The following is a 14,680-nucleotide window of genomic DNA, read 5'->3' on the forward strand; positions in this document are numbered from 1 at the left end:
TTTTTTTTAATGTGGGTGGAGGATGCATTGATATGGAAAAAAAAGTCCATGCATGCAAGCTTAAGTTGGTAGTGTCAAGCGAGCCAGGGCACCTAGGCCCACACGTCTGGTTTGTTTTCTTTGTCATGTGATGTATTTTTCAATTTATACTTCGATGTTGGATTTTTATTGGATTTTTTTTCAATGTCATCCTTCAATGTATGGTTGATTTTGAATTGATTTTCATGATTTATTTCAGTTTGATTTCTATAAAGTTATTATGGTCTCAAACAAATATCTTGATATCTGATTGATGCTTGATTTTTGTGAGCGTTTATTTTTTTTTTGAATAATTAAATAAAAATAGTTTTGGAAAAAATAAAGTTATAAAACTTAGTGGAGTTCATGACCTAAATCGTGGATTTAATGTGTTAACTTAGGCTGATTAAGAATTGAGCTTCATAATTTATTTCGATTTATTTTCTATGAGGTTATTACAATCTAAAATAAAGTCATAGCATTAGATTGATGTTTGATTTTGTCCATGTATTTATGTTATTTTATAATTAAGTAAAGAATAGTTAAAAAAAAAGTTATTAGATTCACTGGAGTCAATAGAAGGTTTGACGGGTTAAATCTCGAAACCTGGATCGATCCAATATATTGTCGTATCAATATTGTAAAAAATTGACATCTTGAGTTTTTTTTAAAGTCAAACTATATTTTTACAGGTTGTCTAAGTTTTAATTAGACTTGTTAAGTCGATCGGGTTACATCAATACAACTCATATATAATTTCATTTTAAATTAATGTTAAGTAAGAAGTTTAATTAGGAGGTTTCAAGTTTTACTAACCAAGTCAGATTTAATAACAATATCAAAATAATTTTCATTGCATAAAAATTCTTTTTCACGTTCAAAAAGCATTTGGTTTAATTCTTAAGAGTGTGTTTGGTATTGCGGTAGTTGTTATGGTTGTGGTTTGAAAAAAATTATTTTATAAAAAGTACTTTTAGTTGAGGTTGGCTTGAAAAAATAGGTGTTTGGTTAAAACTGTGGTTAAAATTGAGGTTGAAGAAAAAATAGTTTAATGTGTTTGGTTAAGAATGCTTTTGAAATTGATGTTATAAAATAATTTTAAAAAATATATATTAATATTGATAGTTTTAAATTTAAATATTGTAGAATTAATTACTCGTATTACATCATGAAATAAAAAATACTTTATATAAAATATTTTTTATTATTCCATTAAACTATTTATAATTCCATTACGTACAAAATTCATCCGATAAGAACTACAGTTTTCATAATTTTTTGAGCGTAGATAAAATATTATCAGGTATAAAATTGATATTACAGTGCGAATGAATTTAATTCATTCTATTTGGGAAAAAAAATATTGATCACAGTGCGAGTGAATTTAATTCACTCTAAAAAAAAAAACTAGTTAAAAAAATTAAAAAAAAAAGTCACGTGAACAGTTCAAGTGAGTTGCACTGTTCACGTAAACAGTACAATTCACACGTGAACAGTGCAGTTCATTACTTTTTAAGTGAACAATGCAATTCTCTTGCACTGTTCACGTTAACAGTGTTCAATATACACTGTTCATGCTAATTACACTGTTCAGTGAACATTGCAATTAGCATGCACAGTAAGGAAGAAACAACATTTTGATGCCTTTTCTTTTCCTCTGTATCAAAGGCAAAAATATGTATGCCCCATATATAATAAAGTGTGTATTTTCTTTTACCAAACAACTACAAACTATATTTTAATTAAAATATAGTCGTAGTCGCGTAATCAAACGGGCTCTTAACATGACATGTGCTTTTTTACATTAAAAAAAACTTTTGTTCTTGCCCGCAGCATAGTAAAGGATTGTTATATAATAGAATATATAACTTTTTTCAAAAGCACATAGAAACTATTCAAATTTTACTTTTCTTTTTGTCGGAGAAAAAGAAAATTCATTACATATCCCTTAGTACACTGACGGTGCTCAATATATGTATACACAGTTTTTTTAAAGTTCCTTTTAAATTTTAATTTTAATGGTGGTTATTTCTTGAAATATTTTTATTTGAAAATATATTAAAATAATATTTTTTTATTTTATAAAATTTATTTTTAATATCAATACATCAAAATAATTTGAAAATATTAAAAAAATTTAATTTAAAAAAAATAAAAAATTTTAATTGTTTTTAAATATTTTCAAAACGCGAAAATAAACAGGCTCTTAATAATTGTAAATTATTGGATATCGCAGTATTATATGATTATTTTTTTAAAGAAGAACTGATATTTTCAAAGAATATACATGCAGTACTGTAATTTTTTATTTTTTTAATGTAATTTTATTTTACCTTTTTAATTGTTATTGCATAGTATAATTGGGCCATGGAAATCTTAGATCACAGATTTTTTTCTTCGCACGTCTTTAAATTAAAAAGAAATTAGAATTAAAAATATATTCAAACTGAAGGTTTTCTTTGTTATAGAAGAAACATTAATTTAAAAAACAGGTATAGATAATTTTACTTACATAAATATTCTGTAAGTTGTATCACGCTACGCCAATGAATTTTAGTTTCAAGTTTTTCTTTTAGATAGTTTAAATTCAAATGTCATTGATTTATCATGGTTTCTTGTAGATAATACTCTATCAACACATCTCAAAACTTGATTTTTTTTTTTATAGAGACAACCTTGCTACAAGTTATAATTTAAGAATGTCTTTAACAATTTATTCAATCATAATATATAATTATTTTGTCTTTAATTCAAACCACTTTTCTTTTTTTGGAATTTTTTAAACATTATGATTTTATTAGTGTGATTATCATATGATTTTATTCTTGCAACCCTTCTTTTGAATTTTTTTTAGATCACCTCTCGTTTTTTTGTTTATATCTTTTAATTTCCCCCTTTTTCTGATTTGATAACCAACGAAAGCATTAAGTATTGAATCTGAACTGAAATTCTCTACGGTCTCTTTTTCAATACGAAAAACCAAACTACTTAATCTGATCATCTTTGTTTTTTTTTAAAAAATAAACAATGTTTTTCTGTTTGCCAACGAGTCTTGATTTTCTAAGTAAATTAGAATTCATATATATCAACCTAAAATGACATTAATTTAATCATCAAACACACATAAAATTAATTTAAATTAAGAAAAAACCGATAATAATATCTAGTTAAATAAAAATTTTAAAATTTGAAGAGTTATTGACATAAAGAATAAAATTTCATCCAAATCTAAGACTAAACTAGCAACAAGGGAACTAAAACTCTCGTAACATCAAAAATTCAATTAATATAGAGTCTAGACAATATATAATAAAAAATTATATTGATGTACACGTATTTTAATATCCATGACATCATAAAAATTGGATTATTAGATTAAAATAGCAACAAGGAGCTAAAACTCATAACATCAAATAAGTTAAATTAATCCCGAGGGGTATAATTCAACTGGTCAGACCTTGAGTTTGCTCCTCAAAAATAACCAATTCGAGTCTTACATGCTTCAGGGCTGCTGGAGGTTTACATGATCGTTAACTTCAGGGCCCGTGAGATTAGTCAAGGTGTGCGCAAGTTAACTCGGGCACCTATATTAATCTAAAAAAAAATAAGTTAAATTAATATAAAGTCTAGACAAAGTATAAAAATAAAACTATATTGATGTACATGTATTTATTTAGATTAGATGAAAAGATAAGCGTAATTAAATAATTATCATTTTAATTACATATTAAAACAATCTCTATATTTACTTTGCATTTAATAAACATGACAAAAAATAATAATGAAAAAAACATATCAAAAGCAATCGTTTAACTCATCCCCATTTTTGTGTGAGATATATTGAGTGAGATATTGTGGCGATGTTAATTTGGAGTGAATTGACACCAGAATTAATAATTAGTGGCCACCGTTTGGGCTACTATCCACTTGACAAAGAAAACGTGAATTAAAAGGAAATTGTTTTATGCATATACTAAAAGAAAAACCTAACATACATGGACAAGTATTATGCATATGTTTTGATTTAATGTTGATTGTAATAATAAATTATTTTAGTTTGTCTTCAAAAAAATCAAAAAGAATAGTCTTTAGGGGTATAATGGTATTTTTACTTGGTTCAATTGTCATTTTAGAACTGTTTAGGGGCATCTTGGTCTTTTCATAATTTTTTATATTAAAACTACTTTATTACCCTTAAAAGTAAAAAATAAAAAAAATTAACTATGTTCTAGGAGCTTTTTGGATATTTCACTTTATCATGAATTAGCCATTTTTTATTTGTTCAAGATTACTACAGTCTTGCTACATCTTTTCTGCACAATTAAATTAGTAAAATACCTTTAAAAGCAAAATGGCACCTAAAGGTTTTCTATTTTTTTAAATCACTCTTAAAGCTTGATTTTAGGGATTTATTTGTAATCTTAGGGGCAACTTGATCTTTTAATTACTATCAATAATAATAATAAAAATATTTTTTGAAATTTCATCTTTCATTGTTGGATTTTTTTTAATATTTTCAGATAGCTTTAATATGTTGATGTAAAAAATAATTTTTTTAAAATAAAAAAAATATTTTAATATTTTTCCAAATAAAAAATATTTTAAAAAACAACCGATAAACTTAAAAATACCTAAAGATCTCAGACACAAAAGTTAGCATGGGTCATATGAGACATTGAAATGCACAAGTATGTACAGAAACGATCCTCTCATTATTATTAATTTAAATCTTCACTCGAAGAAGAAGAAATACAATGTAGATACTGAGTGATCTGTATTTATTATGTTTTTAGGATAACTCTCTGGGCAGGAGCTTGCTTGATATTTGGTTGAATGAATAGAGCTTTCTAGCCCATGGACTTGTTCAATTGAAGCTTAATAGCAGCTAACGAGGGGCCTAAGGTGCTCATGAATAAGACGATAACAGAAGATGAGCCCAAGTCTGCCTTTCTTGTGCTCTCCTTCTTACCTTTTTTTTTCTTCCTTGGGAGCTCAAATGGACAGCCCAAATCCAGGTTATCCGTCGACGCCACCTTTTGCCGAGGATCAAACATGATATCTCTCCATTTTTCCCCTATTGTTTCTTAAGATTCAAAGGTAGAGCTCGGTGGGAAGGTTTATATGATAGCAAGGGTTACATCCAGATTTCAAATCTACACATCTCCCGGTTCCAATCAAATTTTGGTTTCTTTGATTTCATTTCAACGAGAGCTTCCATTTTATGATTGTTTCGACTAGTGTTGTGTGCAGATTGCGAATTTTCTCACTTCTTTTTTTTTTTTGATCTTTTATATTTTTTGAATTTGATTGGTTAAAACAAGTTAACTAAATCTAGTAATCTAGTGGAGTAAAGTAATTTGCACTACTTTAATGACACAAATTTAATTAAAGGTAAAAGGTGTGGCATGGAATTACAAAATGTTACCAAAGAAATTTTTAAAATAAAAAAATTTATGCTAAAACGTATCCCGTCTTCTTGTGTCTTCTATGTCCCCTAAAGAACTGCTTTATTGTTTGTCATGACGTCTTTCAGGAACCAAAAATATTTATAACAAAATTATATATTAAATCTTGTATGGTTAAATTAGAGTTATGAAGTGTTTTGATTTAATCTAAAACAGTATCGTTTCAATATTATTTTTAAAACATTTAAAATAACATCATTGTTTTAATTGGATCGATTAGGTTATGAATTAATTGAGATGATGACGAAATTATACCAAGTTAATTTTTACTTGATTTGACCTAATTTAATAAATTTAGTTTATAATTGCCTTTCCTTGAATAGAACTTTGTTGGGTTAATCCCACAAGACACTCCAATTAATACGCTTTTCCTTGATGTGCCGATTGAGGATCTCATATTTGCTCTTAATTTATCCATTTCTTTTTTAATCCATAGTTGTCTCATTACACATGCAAGGCAAATTAATGCTCCTTGTCCTTCAAATTCTCAAAAGGCTCTACCGAGTAGAAAGAAAATTGAAGTCTCTCTACGACCGAATGGACTCCTTTATTAATGACGTGTAAATTGACATTACTGAGAACAACTGTTGTCACTTACTCTATCCATTATAAGTGACCCTTGGATCAGCTAATGGGGCTCCAATAAGTCATATGCCTTTACAGCTGTCCAATATCTTAAAGGTTTCCTTCTTTCTTTCAACACGACACTCGGTATACGTACATGATGCATGCTCAGGACACACACACACACACACACACACACATGATGATAATCGACGTTATCATCTCGTATTGATCATGTCAATACCTAACATACACTTTTTTATTTTATTTTAGTAAGAGGTCCAATGAAATTTGACTCTCATAATTAGGATAATATGTCCCTATTTTTAGTTTTTCTATTAGAAATCACCGGTCTTATAAATTGCTTATAATTTAGCAAACCTACCGGCTATTACCCTTGCTTTGTTCGCGGATAACAAATTAAAATTTAGAATTAAATTGAAAATAAATAAATTTTAATAAAAAATTAAAAGAAAAACTAAAAATAAAAAGAATAATGACTGAAGTTGAAATATCAAGAACAAAAATAACCAACTTTTATTGTTTAGGTAGGATGAAGAAAAAAAAAGATTGACCGACGAGAAACCGCCCAACAACCATTGGCACACACCGTACTAGAAAGAAGAGAATGCAATAATGACACATTCTACGACAAGGCTGAAGGTTATTTTCTACCATCGGGAGGTGCCACATGCGCCTTTCAAAGTGTACAAGCGCCTCCCACATGTTGATACATGCACAACACGCGCCATTAACTTTTTAAATTCAAATAATATTTAATTAATGCAAATGGACATACATGCCCTTGATTATTCCAACAATTACATTAAAAACCAATGTAAAAATACCAAAAGGTCCTGTCATTATGGTTTAAATTTTTTTTTACTTCAAGGGCATTCTTGTACTTCAATAAGAGAAAGACTTATTTACCCCTCATCTCCATGTTTATGATTTTTTTATTTCAAGGGTAAATATATTATTTTTCTATGCTCAAAATGATGGAAAAAACAATTATACCCTTAAATTAATTTTTAATGACCAATAAAACCCGTGATTAAGATCAAATTTCAAGGATATCACTGTTTTAGATGTGCAAAAAACATCATTGTACTGTTCAAATAAAACTGTACAAATAGATCGAGGTGAAGAATGTTTTTCAAACAAGGTTTAGCTTTTGTTAATATAAACAAGCGACAAGGAAAAAAACAAAGAACCCTCATCTTGCAAGAACATAAACCGAGGATGTTCTTTAGAAGGAAGCCAGTTATTTGACACCGCCTGCAGAGGATCACGATGCATTATTTAATTTCTATCAAAACATTGGGTATAATTTATGTCCTATGATCATCTTTTTTGGATTCAAATATATGATCATCCAACTTCATCTAGATATTTTATCGCATTGTTTTGTTTAGTGCCTCCTACTGTGAAGAAATAATGCGAGTTCTGTAATGGATTCTTCGTGTATCACACATTTCAATAATTGTATTAAATGAACAAAGACTTGTTTATTCATAAATTTCCTATGAATACACCTACACTCGATTGTTTCACATCAAATTATTGGCTGAACGCTCCAAATCAAGGACTAATGCTCAGGATTTTCTGGGTTTTATATTAAATTTATTCCATTGTGCTGAAACCTTACAGGAGAAAATGCTCTCCTTGGATAGTTGTTGGGTTAGGTTCTGATGAGAGCTAGCAAGCTAGGTTAGTGTATTGCTAGACTTCTGCTCGCAACTTGGTCTAGTGGTACGGTCTCTTTCAATGTTTTACATAAAGCCTCCACTAAAATACACGAGTGGTGGTCATGGCTTCGCCTTATTAGTCCTAACACATTAATGCAAGCCTATGTTTCCCACTCAAAGGAGAGGCTTCAATTTATTCACAACTCCTTCCTCTTTAGTAACAAGGCCGCCCTCATGGCTAAATTAAATGATGCCAGCTATGAGGATCATTGATCCTATTGTATATTTCTATATATGTAAGTGCTTAATTTGTTAATTTAGCTATTTACTATTATTTAAATAATTAAATGTTGACGTAACTTTACTAGATTAATATTCTTTTCATAACCTAATTAGGAGGTAATTTTATGGTTAATAGGGTATGCTTGTTCTTCAATGGTTTCAATCTCAAACCAAGATGATCAAATTAAGATTATCAAGAACTTTTTATTTTTTTGACTATTAATTTTATCATCTTTTCAATATAGTCTCGTTGATTATATATAAAAAAAGAATTTTGGTGTAAAATATTTGATTTTAATATGTTAAATATGGATGAAATATATCTATTGGCAAAAACAAAGAACAAAAAGTTATTTACTAGAATATTATTAATTTATTACAGTTAGAAGTTTTAATTATTTTCTATTCTAATGAAGAATCTTTAAAGGTTTTTGGCATATGCCTATAAGGTACTCCACGATAACTTTTGAGACAGCTATTTATAAAAGAATTTAAATATTAATTTCCCGTTTATTCCTGTGGATTAAAAAAATCCTAATCTCTTTGCTGATTCAAAGAATTCCCAGGACTAGTAGTGAAGGGTCAGCCTTGTCGCCTACGTCCATCAACGTAAATGATTCCAATAAGATTCAGTAACAGCGAGCCAATATAAATTATATCAGCATTATCACGTATGTAGACTGTGCCTGCTTCTAACCACATTTAGACTTTTATTACTAAATAGGTGTCCTTGCTATGCTATAAATTGCCTAATTTCTTTCCAAAATAAAAAAAAAAAAGATGTTAGGATGATGCAAATATTCAAAAAATAAAATAAAATTGAGACTTGGATCATTAAATCGATTTGGTTTAACAAGTTCAACTAATTTAATAAGATAAATTAAAAAAATATAAAGACAATAAATAAAGTGAAAAAAAACTAACAACAAAAAAAAGGTAAAACAAACCTCTCGAAGCTCGACTTTGGCCGTGACACAATAATAAGCTCGTCGAAATCAAATTGAATACAATCACTCAATTATCAAATAATATAAAGCTGAAGGACAAAACTAAAAAAAATTATTATTAAAAAAACAAAAAAAAACCCCGAGACAAACCAAATTAACCCGTTAACCTCATGATCATATATAAGTATAAGATTGAGATAGCCCCATAGAAAAGAAAAAAAAAAAAGAACCACGAAGACTAATTTCCAACCAATCAAATGCTGAAGGATGAAATTAAAATAAAAAAATCAAATTTATAAAAATTCAAATGATGAAGGAACTCATATGATAACAAAGTAAAAATTAAATGATATGCAATAACTTCATAAAAAGTAAAATGAAAAAAATATTGAAGGATGGCATTAAAGGAAAAATATAATTCAAAAAGGTAACAAAAACCAACATGAGTCCAATCAGGTCAGCATGCAAAATGTGCGATATAATTGTGATACTGGGGTAATCTTGTTGAAGACAAATTGAATAAAATTATAAAGCTTAATTATCAAATAACTCAATGTTGAAGGACAAGATAACCCAAATCATTTTCAAACTCAATGAAAAATTCAATAGAAAGAAAATTAAAAAAAATAGTGGAGCTTAATCTCCAATTAAATAAATGTTGAAGAATGAAATTGAAAAAACACGAGTTTAATAAAGAAAAAAAAAGTAAACACGGACGGGTCTTCTAAATCTGGGTTAATTTCTTAAATTCACAACCCGTGAAATCTCAGACTTGAGATCAACCAAGAAGATTGATTCTTAACCAATTTAATGTTGAAGGATGAAAAAAAAAAATTTAATTATTTTTCAAAGTAAAAAAATTGCAACCAAATGAATATAGATTAAATATAATAGGAAAAAAAATTGAAGGAGGATGAAATAAAAAAATTATTTTTAAAAATATCTCAAATAAAACAAATAACAATCAAAATAATGATGACCAAACCTAACATATATAAAAAAGAGAGGATGAAATTGAAAAAAAATAATTATTTCATATAAGAAATAGTAATAAAAAATAGGGATATATCTGAAAGAGAAAACAATTGAAAGACTGCTTTGAAAACTTGAAGGGTCAAGTGCATAAATTGAGGAGAAGAGAGAAAATAAGAAAGAAAAAGGCTACCGACGCAAAACTGGATTGGCCACATGCATCGCTATATCATGGAGGGTCGCCGGAGGAGAGAGAAAACAAATAACAATGTCGTATGCGTTGTCCGAAGAGTGCGAGAACCAATCATGGTTGATGCTTGCAACACATTCGTCAATCATTTTTTTTAATAATATTTATATTTATTAAATTATCAAATGACTCCTAAGTGAACCTGATTATAGCAAATAAAATAAAATAAAATATCACAATAAAAAGATAAAAACGCTCTTTGACACAAATTTATGAAAATAAAAAACATGCTAATTCAATCATTTCACTATACTAAAAAATTAAAAAGACAAAAAACCTTCTTTACACAAGTTTAATATTTTATTTGTTTTAAAGAAAATTTAATCATTTAATTAAAAAAAATGATAAAACCAAATTGTCCAAATATATTTGAAAATGATTAATAAGTCACGTGAAAAAAATCATATTATCCATGGTAGTTGGTGGTTTTTTTAAGAATGGTAAAATTATTTTTTAACTATTGCGATCTATAATAAACATAGTGAAAGACTAATAACTTTTAATTGTTTTTGCATTTAATTTTAATTCCCTCTAGTAGGAGTATTTCTTAATGCTGAAGCGATAAATGAAACTTCATGTACGAAAAGAAAGGAATGAAAAACTTGCTCGAGTGTCAACAGTTTGCAGGGCATGGATTTTGGTTGCATTTGGTGTGCCTCCATAATGCTTGGATAAGTTGACCGCAGAATGAAGCTTCAACTGTAGATCAAGTACAGCACTCGATCGTCGTCTACAAATACATGAGAGCCTTCAACAGGAAGTAAATATAATGGGGGAATATCAAATGTCTGTGTCAATGGAAAAGAAGATTTGTAGTTCTACTTTGTGTGAATAGGGTCAAGCACCCAAAAGGGGAGATGCATGCTCGTAGCTCTACTTTTTATAGTACCTCTACCCACCGAGATGTGGCCTTTCCTTTCTTTTGTTTCAGAAAACGAGGTTGATGTAACTCTTTTGATTTGATTTCATCAGCTGACTGATTTGCTCGCATCAGCCCTAGCAATATTCCTAAGGGCTTAGAAATTAGGTCAATTTTCTTTCCATGCGTCAAGCTCAATGAAACGAGATGATCTTCCACGAATTTGAAATTACTTTTAGAAAATTAGTAAATATAAATAGATATATAGATAAAATATTTATCAGTAAATTATAGTGAATTGTTTTGACTGAATATGCACTTACAATATTCATCAGTAAATATATATCAACATAAATATTATCTAGATATATACTAAGAAAATTATAATGAAAAAAAAAGATGAAAAATACGATGACATGTCATTTTTATAGTATATATATATTTTGTTCGGGTATTTACTTGTTTTATAATTTTTTTCCTTAGAAATTTGTTGTATGAATGTATGATTTGTACATGTTAGGGTTTGCTTGAAATTTTGTAAAATTATACTTGCTTGTAAATTGATGAAATTTATCTTGAATTTGTGACTTAGGTGTTTTGTGACGAAATAAATAATTAATTACATAAATTAAATAAATAACAGAACATTGGTTGAACTCAAACTTATTCAAACTATTTTAATAAAACAACTAATTCATTACCAATTATCTATATAAATTTAGATTTCTATACATTTACCAAAAATTTCAACTCAACAATAAAATTGACAAAATATAAAATGGACCCGTTAAATAAGCTTATTTATTTAAAAATATCTAAAAGCAAATTAATGCTCCTTGTCCTTCAAATTCTCAAAAGGCTTTATAGATGTATCAAGATTATTTAAATAAATAATCTTAAATATAGGTTTGACATAAGTAATAGATGATCGTTCATGGATGTATCAAGATTCACACAAAGGGTTATGTAGGATGGATAATTGTAATGGAGTTCAAGGTTTTATTAATTACACACTATCTAATCGGAGAAATATTAGTGGAGGCGATATTAAATGTCTATGTAAGAGGTGTAAAAATAAAAAGTTTCTTGATCTTGATGCTGTAACGATGCATCTTTTACAAAAAAAAAAAGGTTCATAAAGTGATACCTATGTTGAAAATCATATGTTCCTCACGAGACCAAGGTAGAAAGGATGGTTGGGTCAACTTCTAGTTCTAGTAACGTGTATGAAGTTGTAGATGAAAATAGTAATCCTTATAGGAATATAGTTATGGATGTGATGAGAATGAATCAGGGTAATGTTAGTCAATGTCCAAAAGTAAATGAAGAACCTCATGCAAACGCGACCAAGTTATTTGATCTTTTGAAAGACTCTGATGAACTATTATGAGATGGGTGCACAAATCACAGTAAATTATCGGTCGTTGCATGAGTGTTCACCATCAAGTCAGATCATGAGTTGAGTGAGGCCGGTTATGGAAAAATTATTGAATGAGCGAAAAATATTTTACCTGAAAGGAATAGGTTGAAAGATAACTTTTATGCTGCTAAATCCATGATAACACCCCTCGGCCTAGAATACTAAAAAAATGACACGTTTTCAAAATTTTGCATGGTGTACTACTTTGAAAATACAGAGTTGACCGTGTGCAAAACATGTGGACATGCTCGTTATAAACCCAGAACTAGCAAGGGAAGGACTCTTGTCACATAAGAAAACTTAGATACTTCCTAATCACACATAGATTGCAAAGGTTATTCATGTCACTAAAGATTGCTGAGTATATGATATAACATCATTCATATGAAACGGTGGATGGAGTGATGGTGCGCCTTTTTTATGGTGAAGCTTGGAAATTTTTTAATAGGGTGCATCCTTAGTTTTTAGTGGAATTAAGTAACGTGCATCTTGGGTTATGTACAGAAAAATTCAATCTATTTGGGTCATTTGTTACTCCTTATTCTTGTTGGCCGGTGATACTCATAATTTACAGCTTGCCACCAGGGATGTGTATAAAACCGAAGTTCATGTTTTTATCTAAGGTCATACTAGGTCATAATAGTACAACTCAGAAATAGATGTTTATCTTCGTCTATTGATTGATGAGTTGAAGCAGTTAAGGTCATTTAGGGCTTTGACATATAATGTGTCATAACCCAATTCTCGGTTATTCCCTAAAAATCACATTTTTTTCAAAATAAAAATTAAAAAAGAAAGAAAATAAAGGTTGGCAACGTGGAGAAGGCAAGCCGGGGAATCAAGTTGCAATTTCGAAGGAAATTCAAGGTCTAATTGCACCTCATTATGCCAAAAAATGAAAAAACAATGTAAATTAAAGGTCAAATTAAATGATTCTTGGACGAATTTGCATAAAAATTAAGTTCAAGGACATAATTAAATTTTTAATAAGCCAATTTGATTTAATCACGGGTCAAATTAAATTTTAATTATGTTTAAGAATTAATTTGGGTCCAATTGAAGGATATAATTAAGTATAAGGACTTAATTATACTTTAAATGGGTCAAATTAATTTTATTTGGAGCTTAGTTGGTGAAAACTTAAGTTTGGGAGCCTAATTTGAGCTTAATTGAGAAGCTTGGAATTTTAAGAGATCAAATTTAATTTTTACCAAGTTAATTGAATGAAATCAGGGGCCAAATTGCAAGAAAATTGAAGTTTTGGGGTTAATTAGGGGTTGAATTGACAAAATTCACAGCCAATGACCAATCTGCAAAATACGCCAAACTATAGGGGTTTAATTGACAAAAACTGAGGGTGAAATTAAAGAAATTGAAAGTTTAATGGTTAATTAGGGGTTAAATTGAATAAATCCGAGACTAACGACCATATTGCAAAAGGTGCATAAATCCGGGGCTCAAACAGTAATTCATCAGGGGTTTAGTTGCATTAAATCAAAAGTTTAGGGTCAATGCATTTAATGCCCGAGAATGTTGCCTGGGTAGCTACTTTGTAGGTGCATTTAATGCATCTAAGTCCATCAAATTTGACAAATCTTGCACGAAAAAAGATCTTCTACACTTTCTTTACAACCGCATATGGCCTGTTCAGGCTGAATGACAACCCTTCGGTGCCGGCCTAAAGAGGCTAACTCAGTCAGCCTTTTCCTGTATATTTAACAACTCAGGATGCCTACTTTGAACCAACGGTTGGGATCCTTTCTAACTGAATCAATGGCTGCAATTTCCCCCCGATATAGACAAGACTGCCCTTTTCCACCGCCTATAAATAGAGGTGGATTTCAGGGTCTGAGAGAGGAGAAAATCGAGTCCAAAGTCGGCCAAAAACCAGCCCCTCTGCCCCTCGTTTCTGCAGTTTTTTCTCTCCCTCTCTCTCTTTGCCGTTTCAGCCACCACCAGCTCCACCACAGGTAGCTAGCTTAACCACAAGTCGGCCACCCCCACGCCTAAAACAGCCACCATTTCTTCCTCTTTCTCACTTCTGCAGAAATCTTCCTCTTCTCCCCGTGAATGACTCCGACCACCTTTCCTCGCAGAAACGCCACCAGAACCACCAGCTAAGCCTCTTGATCACGACCGAGACTCTTGCTTCGAGTGAGCCGCTCCTCCATCAACCTCTATTTTCTGTAACCATTTCAGTTGCATGTAGAACGTG

This window comes from Populus trichocarpa, chromosome 10 (genome assembly GCF_000002775.5).
Source record: "Populus trichocarpa isolate Nisqually-1 chromosome 10, P.trichocarpa_v4.1, whole genome shotgun sequence".
Lineage (NCBI taxonomy): Eukaryota > Viridiplantae > Streptophyta > Magnoliopsida > Malpighiales > Salicaceae > Populus > Populus trichocarpa.